This window comes from Passer domesticus, chromosome 4 (genome assembly GCF_036417665.1).
Source record: "Passer domesticus isolate bPasDom1 chromosome 4, bPasDom1.hap1, whole genome shotgun sequence".
In the NCBI taxonomy this organism is placed as follows: Eukaryota; Metazoa; Chordata; class Aves; order Passeriformes; family Passeridae; genus Passer; species Passer domesticus.
In genome coordinates, this window is record NC_087477.1 from 28,734,508 (window position 1) to 28,742,063 (window position 7,556).

Below are 7,556 nucleotides of genomic sequence, written 5' to 3' on the forward strand. Positions count from 1 at the left end.
TATTGAGAGAGGTAATAAAACCTAGAGCTGGATAGGAAGGTTCCTGGCCAGCTAGCTTTGTAATTAATTAGTGTTTTGTTACTAGCAAGTATAGAGCTATATGAACATGTAATAACTTATTAGTTCGTTCTGTAGAGAGTTCTGTAACCACCTGGGTCACATTAGGTACTCGTTTGCTTTTATGGCCCCTTCAGAAGAAAAAGGTGTGTCTGAAGTATGACATGCTCTATATGCAACTGCTGTTTCCTTTGCAGTAAGAGATGAAAATGAGTTTTCTTCTTGACAGCTTTGCTCATAGTGGAGTGGAATTAACCCCTGAGCAGGGAGGGAACTATCCCCTGGACTTGCTTCCTGCCTGCTACTTGCAAGTAGCTGCTGTCTCCAGTCCCTTTCTAAAACATTAATTTTGGTCCTTGTAGGATTTAAATAGAACTGAAGCAGATTGGTTGGACAAATGTGAGATGGATTTACATGCTCAGAACAGTTTAATAAGCCTGTGGAGGTTGTGCATGCTGTTTCAGCTTTCTATTAACCTGTGCTTTGCAATGCTTGGTCAATACTTACCATGAATTCCTTGTGCATGAAGACTGTAGCCTATTCTACAGTACATTCCAGCAGTTACTAATAAATGTATTAAGCCTTCTTATTTTTCAGTCTTTTCCTAGTTCTCAGATGTGCTTGGCTACAGGAATGTATTTTTTGTCCCTAGTCTGTTCACTGTTGAAGAGGTGCTGTTCTTGATGACTTACTGAACGTGCTGAGCTGTGTATATGCATGTATATACTTCTGAGAGACTCTGCTCTGCTGCTTAGACTTGGTGGAGGAACTTTCCTAGGTAATGTTCTTCTTCTCAGCCTGCAGCTGGATAACATCCTGAATGCTCTCTGAGTTGGTTTTGGGGCAGGGGTAGGTTCCATGACCCCAGCTATTGCTCAGATGTCCAGTACAGCTGCACACAGCTTAGCAAGGAGAGCAAGTAACGTACTAATGTTTGATTAGCTTTTATTATTAGAAAAATTGGAAGTCTCTGGAAAGCAGGCATCTGGAACCTTCCCTGTTAGCTGTGGTAGGAGAGCTGTGAGCTTTCTGTCAGTGCAGTGTCATTATCACTGCACAGCTTTGCTATTACTGTGTAGGCAATGAAGTGTTGTGTTGGCTGACCTCTTTGGTTTCCAGGTGTAGGGGAAGTTAAAACCAACTGTGGCTCTTGTGAGCAATGAGGAGCAACATTTTTCTAGTGACCTTGGAGTTTCAGTCTTGTAAATTGGAATTTGCAATTTCTCAGCCAGGAGTCCCCTTTGGCAAATGGTCTCTCATCATGCTGCCTTGCTTAGGAGCAGTGCAAAGCTGGGATTGTCACTTCTCTGTGCTGCACCTCTGGAAGCCCAGGGCTGGTTTTCACTTCAAGTGCCGTATCACATAAGTACTGGTAAGCTTTGTGCTTGAAGTTAGAGTTGGCAAGGTTCCCTGCACGTCTTCTGTAAGGTAAGATAGTCGTTGCAACCTTTGTACATAGAGATAGAACTTGTATTTTTCCTTGCTGAAGGAATGGGAGGGTTTCAGTGTTACATACAGGCAGCATGTTTTGATCAGGCTGATGGTCTCAGACAGTGATCCCAGCAGCTTAGCTTCCCTGCCTTCTAATTCCATGATCCTCCCATTATCCCAGCGCTGGAACAGCCAGGTGATAGTGTACTCACACAAATGTGTTTGCTGCAAAAGACCTGTACACTGTTATTTTCAGGATTTTGTTCTGCAGATGGTTTTCTCTTAGATGATTATTGAAATTCCTGCTATGCTAAGAATTAGAATCAGTTCTCTCTTAAAGCTGTGGGTTTGTGACTGAGTAGCAAAGCATTTTGAGAAAATGTCCTAATTTTCTTACAAAGCAGTATAGGCTTGAGGATAGAGATTTGCAACCAAATAATCTTCAAAAGGTGATTTCCCTCTGTAGCTCACTCTAACCTTTTTAGTAAGGAAAAACATTCTTTTACCTCAGAGTGAGAAATTGTGTGACTCTGGTACAACCCTTGAAGAAAGCAAGGGCAGAGATGGGGGCAGTGCTGAACTTTGATAGGCAAAGTCAGGTGCTGGGCACAGGGCCAGCAAAGACACCTCTGCCTCTTCCCAGGGCTGGGCAGGTGTGTAACCCTGCTAGCCCACGCTCCTCAGCCCTTCAGTGCTCTGGGGAAAGAGGAGGCTTCTTTGTGCACCTCTGGGCGAGCACAGGGACCTTGGATGTAGCTCTGATGCTCCTGAAAGAGCCAATTTTCAGTGGAGAAGCACCTGCAGTAAGAAGTGCCAGAGGGTGGGAATATGGCATCACTGACCCAAACCCTGCAATTTCGGCCCAGCGCAGCACTCATGCATGTGCTGTGGGTGCATGAGAAATAGCTGCTCTTGTGTGAGCTGATTGAGCACTGGGGCATGAATGAATTGGGTGCTCATGTGAGCTGTCTAAAGGCTTGTTTGTCAATAGATTGAGTGCTTGTGCATGGAGTGATTGGACACCAAGGTCTGAATAAATTGGGCACTCGTGCATAAGGTGATGGGGCACTAATGCGTGCAGCTTTAGGACGTTCCCGTGTGAAATGATGGGATGCTGTTCATGGTGTCATGGACTGTTCATGCATAAAGCTGTCTGTGCCTGTCATGCCTGCCATGGCTCCTGCACTGTCTGCTCAGCCACTTGCACACTGGTTGGGCTTTGTGTTTGCTGCCAGCTGGGAACACGTGGACATCCGTTCACACATCTCCCTCTGCCTCTGGTCCTGCCTGGCCAGCAAGCACACAACAGTGTTTTCTGCAGGAACTGGCCTAGAATAAATCCAAACCCAAACAAGCTTTTGGGCAGGAGCTGATAACTGTGTGACAGGCCATCCAAAAAGAGCTTTTGTGTTCTGCATCCAAGGGAATTGACAGAAGATGATGTTGCTCTCACCTGCCCATGGATACAGAGCACATATTTGCAGCCAGTGCTGACAAAAAGCTTGTGATGAGATCCACGGGGTCGATGGTGTGCTGGCCTGGCTTTTATATTCCATTAAATGAATCAGTGCCTGCATGAGTCACTAGAACCCTGGACCCTGGTTTCTCCTGATTCCCAGGAGGCCCGTGGCTGCCTTTTTGGGAAGGCAGTGGGTATGGGGATTCAAGAGCCTTTGGTTTCCCAATGGAAGTACATGTGCACTCCAAAAAAAAAAAACATTGTCCCACCAGTGCTCCCACTTTTCTGGCCAGTGGCCAGAGGTGCTGTGTAGGGCTGGAGTCTCAAGAAGCAGGAGCTGAACTAACCTATGACTTCAAATAACTTGAGCAGTAACATGCTGGAAAATGTCCATCTGCAGAGACTGTAAGAAGCAGGAGAAACTCTTTTTCTGAGCATCCAGTACTGGAGATAGAGCTTCAACAAAGTGGAGCTGGAATTAACTGGAAACCCAAACAAGCCTATGTCTATCAGCTGGAGCTGAAGGAAGCCAGAACTGCTACACAAAGCAGGAATTTCTACAAGCTGGACCTGAAATCACCTTGAACTGAAAACCAGCCAAAGCTATAAGAAGCTGGAGTGTTCAGTGACTGGAATTGAAATCACCTGAACTGAGCAGCAGCAGCAGCATCTCTCCTCACAACTGTGCAGGAGCTGGAGCTGCACAACAGAGCCAGAGCTTTAAGAAGCAGCAACTGAAGTTAGCTGGGGCTTCCTGAGTAGTAGCATGCTGGATCCTCTGTCAGCAAGAGCTGTAGGAAACATGAGCCTCTCTTATCCAGAGCATCCAGTCACTGGGGTGCCCATTAGCTGGAGCTGCAACAAGCTGTGGTGTCCATCAGCCAGGGCTGCCTTCCAGCACTGCTGAACAGAGGAGCATCTGCTATCCACAGCCTCTGTTAGCCAGGGCCAAGGGAGAAATGACAACAGGACCTCCTGTCCTGCTGGCACAGACCCTGCCTGAGCAGGGAATGGGAAGGTGCCAGGGGAGAGCTGCAGCAAGCAAGTGCAGCCCTATATTAGCTGCATCAGTCTAAAGGGGCACAGGGATCACCTCAGGGGGATCCCACTGCCCCAGCCAGGGAGTAGGGCAGGCTGTGAGAAACTGGAACTGGGGACACAAGTCAGCAGGTCATGGCTAAAACCTCTTAGCTAGCTTCAAATCACGATGCTTATCTGATGACAAGTAAACTTTGCTTTGTAATGAAACAAGGAGCTCCTTTACTGAAAGAGGGAAAGGTACAACCCCAGCAGTGTGGTATTTGATCCTTTAAGCATGTCTGGTTAAGGGTTTTTACTGCTTTAAACTGCCTTTTCTAAACCTTTGGTTGAAATTCTATCTCTGTAGCCTAATGATATTTATACTTTCACTTGACACTGGGTGGCAGCAGCTCTATGAACACATTGTTCAGTAATCCATTTCCTTCTCCTTCAATATTTTCACAGTTCAAGTACCAGAGCAATAAATTGGAAGTGCTTATCACTTTTTGACATTTCTATATATATTTATGCAGAATACTTAACACATTAGCTGTTGTCTTTCCTCTTAAAAAGAGGAGAAAAGTGCGTTTTCATAAAACTTCTGGCTCAAATGTTCCTTGAGGTGGTGGGGGGGACTGAAAAGGCCTTCTCAGGTTTCTGGCTTTTGCCTTGCCTGCTTGATTGGCATACCCACAGTATTTCCCTTTCAAGCTGGTTTCTTTCCAGATCCTCTGCTCCCACTGTTGCACTTCTTGGCTGCAATTTTCAGCCTCCCACATTCTCCCCCTTTTCCTTAATGTGGCTGTTAAATTAGTTAAATCTGTTAAATTAAGCAGTTATATTGCTGTTACTCCTTTTGCACATTATAACAACTGCTAAATGCAAGTTTCTCTTTCCAGGGTTCAGTCCTCTTAAGGGATGAGTGTTTCATCCAGAAGTACCAGATTTCATTATTACACCGACCCCTAGGGGAATTCCTGTGGAACTGTGTTCTCTTCCTTTTCAAAATGCCTATTCTTTCCTTTGCTGTGGTATGAAATTGCCAAGGGAAAACGTCCTGTGTGGGGAAATCAGCAGGTCACCAGCCACCATCAGCCTGTGGAAAAAAAGGACAGGCCAGATTCCAGCCTCTTTTGGCTTTAGACCATTAGGAGTCTTCTGCAGTGAGAGCTTAAAGAACATTCAGGGAAGAAACAATGAAAATGTGGGGTATTTTGGAGGTTTTTTGTTTGGATGGTTTGTGTTTTCTGTGCTGTACCTCTATACATCAAATGCAAAGAGCAGCACCCTGATAGGTCTTAGGCAGAAAGAACTTGAAAATCATTAAGCCATTTTTTGACCAGGGCTCAAATCTGCAAGCCTTCTCTAAGGAAAATAGCCAGGAGAAAAATCTATGTGCAAAACAGGTGGAGTTAAAACTGGAAGACAAAAGCTGTGCTTTTGTCCTGGCTGAGAAGACAGTCAGTTGCAGACAAGAAAATACTTTACACTGCTGTTTATGGTAATGAAAAAGAGCCCATCTCTCAGGTGTGGGGCTCTGTGGACTCCTGGCTTGGCTTTAAGGACAGCCAGAAGTAGTGATGTGCACAGGCTCACTGTACAATAGGATTCACTTTTTAACCCAGTGGCCACTCCTGGGCCTGGTGTCATTAGGACACGTGGGAGATGCCACATGCTAAGCTGGAATTTCGGATTTTCCATAGGCATCAGGCTCTACATGCAAAATCAGATGCAGTAGTTTCCAACAGTTGTCTTGCAACAGCTGCTTAAATAAATCCATAGTTTATAAAATTCAGTGTGACAATACCTATTGTTAAGAACCTCACAAGCTCAACCAATAAACCCAACTGAATCTAATCAATTTGTAGTGAGCTCATTGCAAAATAGATTTCAGAGAGCTTGACACGGAGCCACTGCACATCAGGAGTCACAATGAGCTCACGTTTGGGAATTCTGCCAAAGGATGCACCTGACCCCTGAGTTAAATCCTGGATAGCTGCTGTCTTGCTGCTATCCCCAAGACAGACAGCTGGGTGATATTTATGTGGCAAACAACAGATAAAGGGTTTACAAGAAAATAATTACCCACCTTTTCCATGGCTGGTGTTCAGCTCAGTTTGCTTTGAACTCCATGTCTGGCACCATCTTGCCCACGATGTACAGAAGAACCAAGCCCTCACCTCTTCTTTTGGTTACAAGAATGGCACCACCACAACCATGGGAACAACATCCCTGAACGTGGACATGCAGCCACTTTGGTGGTGAGAAATAGAACTGGGAAACAAATGTCTGTACTGGGTGCATTCCTGTGTGCATGTTGATTTACCCCTACTGGTTTAGCCCTATACCAAGATGGAAATAAATCAATCAGAAATGTTCAGATCCATGCCAGGAAATAAAACAACTGTGCCACAACATTCAGGCACAAGGAATTTAAGAGAGAAAATGTTCCAGTCTTGTGCTGCCTAGCAAAAAGTGGGAAGGGAGGAAGAATTCAGGACAGTGTGCTATGTTACAGTTGGGAAGGCTGGTTTTAATTTTCTCTTCTTTCCCATACTTTCTACACAATTTTGAGGAAGTCAAATTGTCAAACTGTCAAAGGAGTCAAAACCCAAAGTAACACACAGCTCTCTAGAGGGACTTCAAAATCATCAAGGGACTTAAATCTCTCAGGGCTTTGTCAGACAAAGATAAAAATTCTTCCTGCCACTGCACTGTACCCTCTCACTCTGCTGCTGTTCCTGCCTCTCTGAAGTGCTCACCTGCATCTCCACTCTGATCCGGTAGTTGGGGGAAGGCACTTTCATCTCACCAGCCCAGGCTAACTCTTCTCTGTCAGGAACAAACTCCATCCCTCCTGAGGCAGGTTCTCTTGTGGCAGAAGTGCAGGGAAAAAAGCACAGCTACAGCTGAGTTTCTGAGGGAGCCACACCATAAAAGCAAAGCTGACAGGACAGAAAGGCAAAGCACAGAGAAGAACACCAGGGACAGAACTCAGACAATTACTAACATATCCACAGCATGCCCAAAACCTAATGTCAGAATCCCTTATTCAATGACTTTAAATTAGAAAACGCAGCAATAAGCTTAATCTGATCATCATCCTAATTGTCCACTCAATTCTCCCATGATCTCCTGCACTGTGACACGACTTGAGCCTGACTCACTTACTCATCCCCTTGTTTTACATCAGCATAACTCCACTGGTGTTGGGCTGAAGTCTGCAGCACATCTGTCTGTAAGACAGATGGTGTGAGATACGTGTATTTAGTCTCTCCTGTATCAGCTTCTGCTTGTTTCTGGAAAACTTCCCTTCAGTCAACTGCATACATGCCAGAACTAGAATGAATTGAGTGTACATGGGAACTCTACATAAGTACAAAATAATTTATGACCTCACTTATTGCAGCTTCTCATACATTCATTTTCTCAACATCCACTAGGGAAAACAAAATCTGAGTGCAGGACATGCTGCAAGAAATGACATCAGTGGCTTTCTCCAGGGTAGCCTTTTCTGCCCCAGTCTCTTCTGAATCACGTAGACAAAAAGTATAAATCCAGTCTTTGAATCTGGACTGCTGTAAGGAAT

General features: G+C 45.1%; 1 long non-coding RNA gene across 1 annotated transcript; it reads right to left on the reverse strand.

Annotated features, from left to right (window-relative positions):
- Nucleotides 1–3,724: 3,724 nt before the first annotated feature.
- Nucleotides 3,725–7,412, reverse strand: LOC135298821 (uncharacterized). The gene is made up of 3 exons (XR_010360839.1): nt 6,730–7,412; nt 6,057–6,199; nt 3,725–5,063 (listed from the first exon to the last, which is right to left on the reverse strand). It is a non-coding gene; the product is annotated as an uncharacterized LOC135298821 (long non-coding RNA).
- Nucleotides 7,413–7,556: the final 144 nt, after the last annotated feature.